The following is a 7939-nucleotide window of genomic DNA, read 5'->3' as shown; positions in this document are numbered from 1 at the left end:
TTTTTTTTTTTTTTCATTCGACGAATCGCGTGTGTCGGTTTGGTTGCTGTTGCTTCTTGTGCGAAAGGATTATTTTTTGGAAGCATAGAGGTGGCAATCTCTCTGCCAGCAAACGCACTGACCTGCCTCTCGTCGCGGCATTCTTTCTCCTTGTTTCTCCTCCGAACCGTTTTCTCGCGAACGAACGAAGGCTGATTCGGTGGGAAAGTAGAGGGGGCTCGTATATACAACGCGAGAAATCCGACACCCTGGCATCCTCTGTGGACGTTTATCGAATTGATTCAACGGTTGGTCAACTTTGAAGAAGAAAAAAAAATTCGAGAGGAGTCGTTTGTATATTGTGTTTTGGAAAGGAAGATGCACAGATGGAATTTTTGGTGAAGGAAAGTGAGGAAGAATCTCTGCGTGAAGACAAGTGATGGCGAGATGAGGAGGCGCGACGTCGCAATAGAAGGGAAGACGCGGCTGTGAAGCCCGGATAAGCGTGCACGTTGTGTGTCGAGGGACGTTCACACGCGCGACTCCATCGGTTGCCAAGCCGATTCTCCTCGCACCAGGCGACGAGAACTTCGTACCTAAGCCTGTCGTTCAACGTGGCTGATCCTTGGACATGTAAGTACAATTTAACTTCGTCGTTTTATCGAGATTATTTCAGGTTATTATATTCTTATTATATTCGTGAAAGAACATTGTCACGTATTGTTATCGTGCATATATTTGAATTGATCTTGCCGGTCCCCTGGTTTCTCACCCGTAAAAGCTTCGTGGTCCCGGGGGATCGGTCGAGTCGAAAGGCGGGCGAAAATCGGCGAAAAGAGGCGGCGATAGGAGACGATCGATTTGTTTGGCGGAGAGCGTGTGATACTGACAGAACTCGAACACGCGAGTAAACACTCGAAAGCTTGGCTGGAAGAGAGAAAGAGAGAGGGAGGAGAGGGGAAAAAAGGAAAGAGCGAGAGAAAGATTGGAAAGAGGTCGATTCGCAGGGCTTTGGAGAAGGAATTTCGACGTAATCGGCCGACTTCCCTCGAGGTTGAGCGAATAAATAGAATAAATCTGCTCGAAGGAGCGGAGCAGACGGTGAAACGAGACCGTTCAAAGTACGGGGAAGATTGCGCAACTGCGAACTAAAAAGGGAGAGAGAAATAAGGAAAAGAAATAAAGGGAAAAAAAAAAAAATACATCGCCAAGATCGTCGAGGATTGATCAAGTTATGCGTCCGCCATCGTGATTATCTTTGGTTAATGATCGAGTCAGTTTCTATAAAACGAAAAGGAAGAAATTTTTTGGGTGTTGAATCAACTTGTACACATGTGAAACATATATGGGTTAATGTGAAATGATATTCAAAATTGAAAATATGTGATGTGTTATTACTTATTCCATTACGAGATTTCATAATTTCATTTTTCTTATAGTGTTGTCCTATATGATTTTCTATAATTGTAGTAATTATGTTTGTAAGAGCTGCATTTGCAATGATAATTTGGATAGAAATGTCAGAAAAGCGTCCAAATACTGTGATCTGTAAAATTATATATTTTTAAAATATTTCTTGAAACTATCATAGATACCATTGATATCTAACAAAAAATACATATTTTAAACTTAGCTAGAATGATGTATAGGAAAAAATAATAATCATATATACTTATCCAGTTTAATACCTCATAATCAATCTCTTTGTTCTAACCCATTGAACTATAAAGATTCTCTTCTAGTTTCAAAACTTCCAAACCATTTTCCAATTCATAATCATAATTTTTAACAACGCTATTAAACATAAAATGCATTGTTCATCCATGCGCAATTTCTATTGATTAGACGTTTTTATACTTACATAAAAATTTTGCCGTCGGAAAATAACATTTAAAGTTTAGAAAATTTCTAATTCCACGATCGTGACATAATTGTGCATAATTCGTAAAAGATCTTATCGTTTTGAGCACAGAGAAAACAGTTTGTCAGGTTTAAGCGACCAGAGAGCATACTTATCTGAAAATGGATTAATGTCGCAAGGCATACACGAGCGCGCGAGCATTTCCAGCATTCCTTTAACTATTTTCTTCTCAATCTCTACTATTCATTATACATTGCTTTTGTTAATTATTTTTCCACTCTGTAATCACATGTTTTATTAATGTATATTATATTTTATGTATCAATCGTTAAATGTATGGTATAATTCATTTGCCAATATAATATTATTAGTATTTATCAAATAACATTAAGATAAATGTTATCTTGAATATTATTTCACAAAACCAAGATAAATCAATGAAACCATAATTAAATCATATAATAAAAAATTTTTGTAGATGCAATTCAATAACTGTTTGTAGATACTTACAAACAAATATCAAAAAGTAACAGCAGAATGTAAGTTACATCAATTGTAACATTTTTTTTTATTCATTTATATCATATTTTTTAAGAAATAAAAAAGAAAAATCCAATTTAATTAATTGACCGACCCACATTTATCTATATGTGATAAGTGATCAAATATTATCGAGTAATACTGGTGGATATTATATTTGATTGCAATCAAAAAAACTATGTTATCAGATATCAGTTTAAACAACCGACTCATAAGCAAAGAATCTATAGGCCGGTAAATAGGGTCAAGATAGTATTTCATTCCCATCTTCCATATAGTCTATCGTTTTTAGCCACGTTTCCGATAACTATCCAACCTCTTGAACTCCAGCAGGGATATGTTCGAATCGATTCCACCGGCAGCTGGCTTTCGTCTCGCCCCGAGGCATTTAGGAATCGAATATCCGGAATTAAATTCGACAAATGCGAACGATCATTAGGGACTGGTCGCCGGCAAAGTGTCGCGTGGCACGGCTGTCCTCTCGGCTGACTTGGAAACTAGCCTAATCTTGTTCAGATTCTCGTTCCTGGTGTCTGTCGACAATGTGCAAGCATTCTTCCGTTCATCCAGTAGTTTCCAAGATGGATTCCAACGTTTCTTGTCTTCACGTTGTTTCACGAACCATAAATCTTTACGACGTACTCCTTGATACTCTCTCATTCAGATCATTTATTGAATGAAGTGTTAATTTCTAAGCAATAGTTTACTTTTACGAATTGAATTCTTGATTAAGATTAATTAGATTCCTGAAATGAAAATGCCAAAGTTAGAAACGGAGTTAACGAGAAATTAAAAATGTTTTTAATTTCGAAAAAATAACGAATAGTATTCTGATCTACTTTATGTATACGATATCAAAAATTTTTATAATAATTATATATTAATGATTTCTTTGAAATAATTTAAAAATTTATTAATTGAAAAAAGGATTTTTATTAGGACTACGTATCGGTCGATTTTTCCATTTTCTTTTTGCCAAGTGCACGAGTCATTGCACGGTTATACTTGGACCTGGTAATTGAGCGATTCAGTGTTACACGACTGGTCGGTCAAAGTTACATTATCGATACGAAAGGCTTCAAAGCGTCTTTGCCGAATCTTATCTTACGAAGTAGACGTCTTGACGGTTCCCCCTTATCCGTCTAATCTTTGCCAGAGTTATTACGTTTCTGCGAAACTTCCTTCATGCCCCTTCTTTTCTTCCACTATCGTTACCGTTCGAAGAGTTGGTTGAGAAATGGTTTCCTTTCATGGATGTCGAACTTTAACATTCCATCAGGGATTCGTTTGCCACGTGGCCAATTCTAAGAAGAGAAAATTTATTATTACTTTTTTCAGATAATATGAAAAGAATGATCTATGAAATTCAATCATAATATTTCAATAATGTATTTTTTTTCTTTTTAAAATATAATTTTATAAAGAATAACTTACTCTTATGTGATATTCATAATTTTTGTTTTATCAATTCCTTGTTAAATTTGTTAACATTCACAATAATATTTAAAGTAAAAAGATAAAATGAGGAATTGTAATTAAACATTCCAATAGATTTATTAGATTTTCATGATCCTATTAACTGTTTCTGGCTTCTCTAGAAGATGGGCTCAAAATGGCCACGAGATTCGAACGTTGCAGATCTTGGTGTTTCTCACAAAGCGGTAAATTCAATTTCTTTCAGCCACGCAAAGGAAAGAAGTCGCCTTCCAGTGAACATTTTCGAGGCTTCTCTGAACTTCTTTACGATACCCTGGTCAACGTTTCCGGCAGCAAATGGCACCATTGCGGTAACTCCTCGTGCCAGCATTCATTGTGCATAGAGACCCGACGCACCGATTCTACAATCATGCACCGAAATACTTGGCTTTACAAGTTTCACAACAAGAAAACTATTTCATCCTTATTGATAATTATTCCCCTTCTTTTCTTCTTAAATTGCTATAAATAAAAAAAAATTTCAAGTTTAAAAAAGAAAAGCTTCTTTCTTCTTTTCTCATATTCTGATAAAAGACAAAAAGACAAAGATTAAATTTTTTTTCCAAAGTTTTTTCGAAAAAACTTTCAAATTATCCAGAAGCTGTACATAAAACACAAACGAAGAGACAATTTCTTTTTCTCTCAAAGAGATTGACTCTGGCCTCCGTTACACGTTACCGTTACCTTCCATCGACGATTAATCGAGTCGGCGGCTTCCGGCGGAAACAGAGAAGAGCAGAGAATACCTTGAGGTAGAAGCCGGATCGCATTCTCATTGGCCATGAACCGCGGTGATATATACGCTTGGAATGAAACGACTCGAAAAGGCAACCAGTGCGCTGGAATTACACGTAGCGAGCTAGGACTAATGAAAACGTTATAGTTCATCGCCTTTTGAAACATGGATTGCGAAGAATTACAACGTGAATCGCTTTAATAAGAGCTCCCACGATCAGTCATCAGGGTGTGCATGCTCCCAGTAGTGAAAAAAAGGATATCGAGTAACTCGTTCCCTTCATGTATTGCGAATAGCGTTTTGTTCGAATTGGTCGTGGAACCGAGTTACTCTGTCTGTATTTTCTTGCAGTTCACCCCTCGATGGGACGAACCTGTACTTTAATGGAATTCCACGGTTTCCAATCTTGAAGTAGGAACTTTGAGAGTCTCTTGATAATTAGAGTTTGAATCGTTGATTAGATGATTGATTGTCTTCTGATTTGAATAATGGGATGATTTGACGATTTAGTGCTTGAATACTGGGAAAAATATCTTTCTCTATCTTCTTGTTATTTATAAGCTGTAAAAAATAAGAATAAAAAAATAAAGTAGTATTCTTTATAGAGAAAAAAAATGGATAATATCATTCAATCTATTTTTAAATTCAAAAGATTTTTTAAGAATGATATTATAAAATATATAGAATAATTATCATTTATATTTACCAAGTAATATCTTGATTTGTGATATCAATATGAATTCTCAAAAATTTTCAAAGAAATTTTTAATCTGTCATTAATAGAAATGACAAAGTTTAAATATAATCTGGATAGAGATCAAGACTAATTTCAAGTACAATTAGTTCCAGATAGTTCAATAAAATGTCGATCGACAGATCTGTGAGCAACTTACTGCAGCGTTTACTGGCCTCTACTGGAAAATATATCGGCAAAGCTCCACCGGGGTCAGTTAAAGCTGCGGCTTTAATGGCCGCGGTGAACGCGCAACAAGGGGATACACGTGTACACGTGTTCAAGCTGGTAATTCTGAATCGAGTTAAAACATTGCACGCTTTCGTATCTTTTTCCGACGATTGCAGCTGTTGGCGAATCTTCGTGTCGTTGCACAAGGATAGATAACGTCTACTGTTTCGTAAACTTTCAATGAAGTGGATGTATTATGTATTTCGTGCAGTTTGATCTTTCCATAAATATAAAATAAATGTAATCGTCAGATTGATTCCACGTTGAAATTCTTCAGATATTGTCTCTTGCATGGAATCGATGCTTTTATCAACGTCCAGAGCCCGTCCCTGTCGACAGAAAGTTTTAATTGAAAAGCGTTAACCCGATCGTTACTAATCGATTATAAGTATCCGATTGTAAAACCATTTTACAATTAAACGTAGATGATTCTGATTATCCTGTAATCGTTTCCTGTTCCGAAGTAACTGAGATTCTTCCAATTGAATATTCTTGCTTGTTATTTAGGTTCTGTTTTAACCAATGATAGATGATACGTGGAAAAGGCAGTATCGATGATCGACTGAGCTGTCACAACCATTTCATCAATAGGACTTCTGTGTTTAAAAAAGAGAATTTAATTGGCATCCACTTATTGTTAGTTGTCAATCATTGATCAGCCAGGATTATTACGTCAAGAGATGTTTCAACATTTATAGAGTGACAATTTTCAATCTATCGATACAAAAGTAACTTATTCGATGCATGGAAAAAGATATTAGATACAATTTATAAAAAGTTTTAATTCTTTGCAATTTATACATAGAAAGATCTTTTGTATTTAAATAAACTGGGCACTTACGAAAAAAATCAAATATTTTAACTCCATACATTATAATTCACAACTAGAAATGCTCTTTATATTTTTGAAAATCAATCTTCATTGTCCAATCGGTCTTTCATTAGTTATTCCATCCGGTCTAATGACGTCGTGTTGTTAATTCCACGTCGAGAACACGGTGCCAAAGGGTAACTACATACACGTGTCCACTTGCAAATCCTGAAGCGTGGCGCGTGGCGTGGAAGCTTCTGTTTCGACACATCTCGAGGCAGCTCGAAGCCAACCAGTACACAACGGATTCTCATAGTTGCGTGACGCTCTATTACGGCGTGTATAATCGACCGATCGACCGGCTGAATTCCCAAAGCTGACACTCGATTCGTATCCGGCCATTTCGGCCGGATATGCGATTCAGACGTTCCAACCGTTTCCGATGTTCTCCGCACGAATTATTACTCTGACCGGCGTTAATCTGCTTGCTTTCTCCCTACTAGAGAATTACGATCAAACTGACATCTAGGGGCATCTTATGCTATAGATTACCAACGAATGATATTAGTAAATTGACAAATGATAAATCATATATATATTACAAATTAATAAATAGATTTTACAATTTTATATTAGATATTCTTGAAATATCAATAACGAAAGATATTAGATTAAGAATGATGATAAATCTCTACGTGACATCGTGCTTAAAATGCAAAACGTTTGTGAAAATAAGAAGATGGCTGATTACCACCCGAGTTGAAGACGGCTCGTTTAATGTGGAAAAAAATTCGTGCAATGCAAGTACATGAAGCGCAATACTATCTACCTACGGAAAAAGCAAGAAGGAAAGAGTGGTAGATATATCTTCGTTGCGGCAAGTTCGTTAAACTAATATTCATACATCTTGAGAAAAAGTGGGTCAGTCGCCTGGCCGCGTGTATCACCTATACACGTCGCTCGTTTATTACGTTTCGTGCGTTTCGTAAGTTTTATTAAGAGCCGTGACGTGAAAATTCCTCGACGTTATCATTGCGCCTGCACAGCTTCGTTCCCTTGGAAGCATGTCTCTTCGTTTTTTACATTTTGTTGAATGTCTCACGTCCCACGTGTTCCTTGCAGATCGTTGTTATGCTAACGAAGTTCGCTTCGAAAGGGAAGATTTGAATTCTCTATCTCACCTCATAACAAGGCATGTCTAATCTTTCTCGTCTACGGTTCGATATTGCTACAAGATAAACAGGTATTCTAAAAGGAAACAAGATTGCGATCCGAGTCTTTTGTGAAGATTTGGGGATCATTAACGCGCAGAAAGAAACTTACCAAGACTAGATGCGGGATTTGATCGAGGACTTGTTTTTGTCTGTCGCTTTTTCTTTGAAATTTCTTATAGAAAGCATCACAGTCTTAAACTAGAAATTTCTGTCGAATCTGCAATTAAGAATGTCATTAGATTAATGGCTTTACACTTCTGTACACAAAATTATTTCTTTTTTCTTATAACTTTCTCATAATTTTTATTAATATAATTATTATCAAATTTATTAATACTGTTGACATTATCTCGACCAT

The 7939-nt window shown here is 36.1% G+C and overlaps 1 protein-coding gene and 2 long non-coding RNA genes across 5 annotated transcripts in view; 1 reads left to right on the top strand and 2 right to left on the bottom strand.

Annotated features, from left to right (window-relative positions):
* LOC102671953 overlaps positions 1–7939 on the top strand; it is a 35064-nt gene that overhangs the window by 658 nt on the left and 26467 nt on the right. Inside the window, exons 1-2 of one of the 2 annotated variants that reach the window (XM_031512362.1) lie at positions 122–287; positions 354–612. The gene's annotated coding sequence lies outside the window, so the exon portion shown is untranslated. Of the gene's footprint in view, positions 1–121; positions 288–353; positions 613–7939 lie in introns of those variants that run through there. The other variant, XM_031512361.1, reaches the window with a different exon arrangement.
* LOC116186098 lies at positions 1237–3125 on the bottom strand. Its single transcript, XR_004151038.1, has 3 exons — positions 2355–3125; positions 1668–2117; positions 1237–1583 (listed from the first exon to the last, which is right to left on the bottom strand). It is a non-coding gene; the product is annotated as an uncharacterized LOC116186098 (long non-coding RNA).
* Positions 6964–7939, bottom strand: part of LOC116186097 — a 3065-nt gene continuing 2089 nt past the window's right edge. For both annotated transcript variants that reach the window (XR_004151035.1, XR_004151037.1), the window contains exons 3-4: positions 7691–7798; positions 6964–7615 (exon numbers count right to left, since the gene is read on the bottom strand). This is a non-coding gene — a long non-coding RNA (uncharacterized LOC116186097). The remainder of the gene's footprint in view (positions 7616–7690; positions 7799–7939) is intronic.

The sequence above is a fragment of the Apis dorsata genome, unplaced genomic scaffold (genome assembly GCF_000469605.1).
Source record: "Apis dorsata unplaced genomic scaffold, Apis dorsata 1.3 scaffold_416, whole genome shotgun sequence".
NCBI classification, from domain to species: domain Eukaryota; kingdom Metazoa; phylum Arthropoda; class Insecta; order Hymenoptera; family Apidae; genus Apis; species Apis dorsata.
Note: the sequence above shows the minus strand (reverse complement) of the source record. Positions and strands in the feature narration are given on the sequence as shown.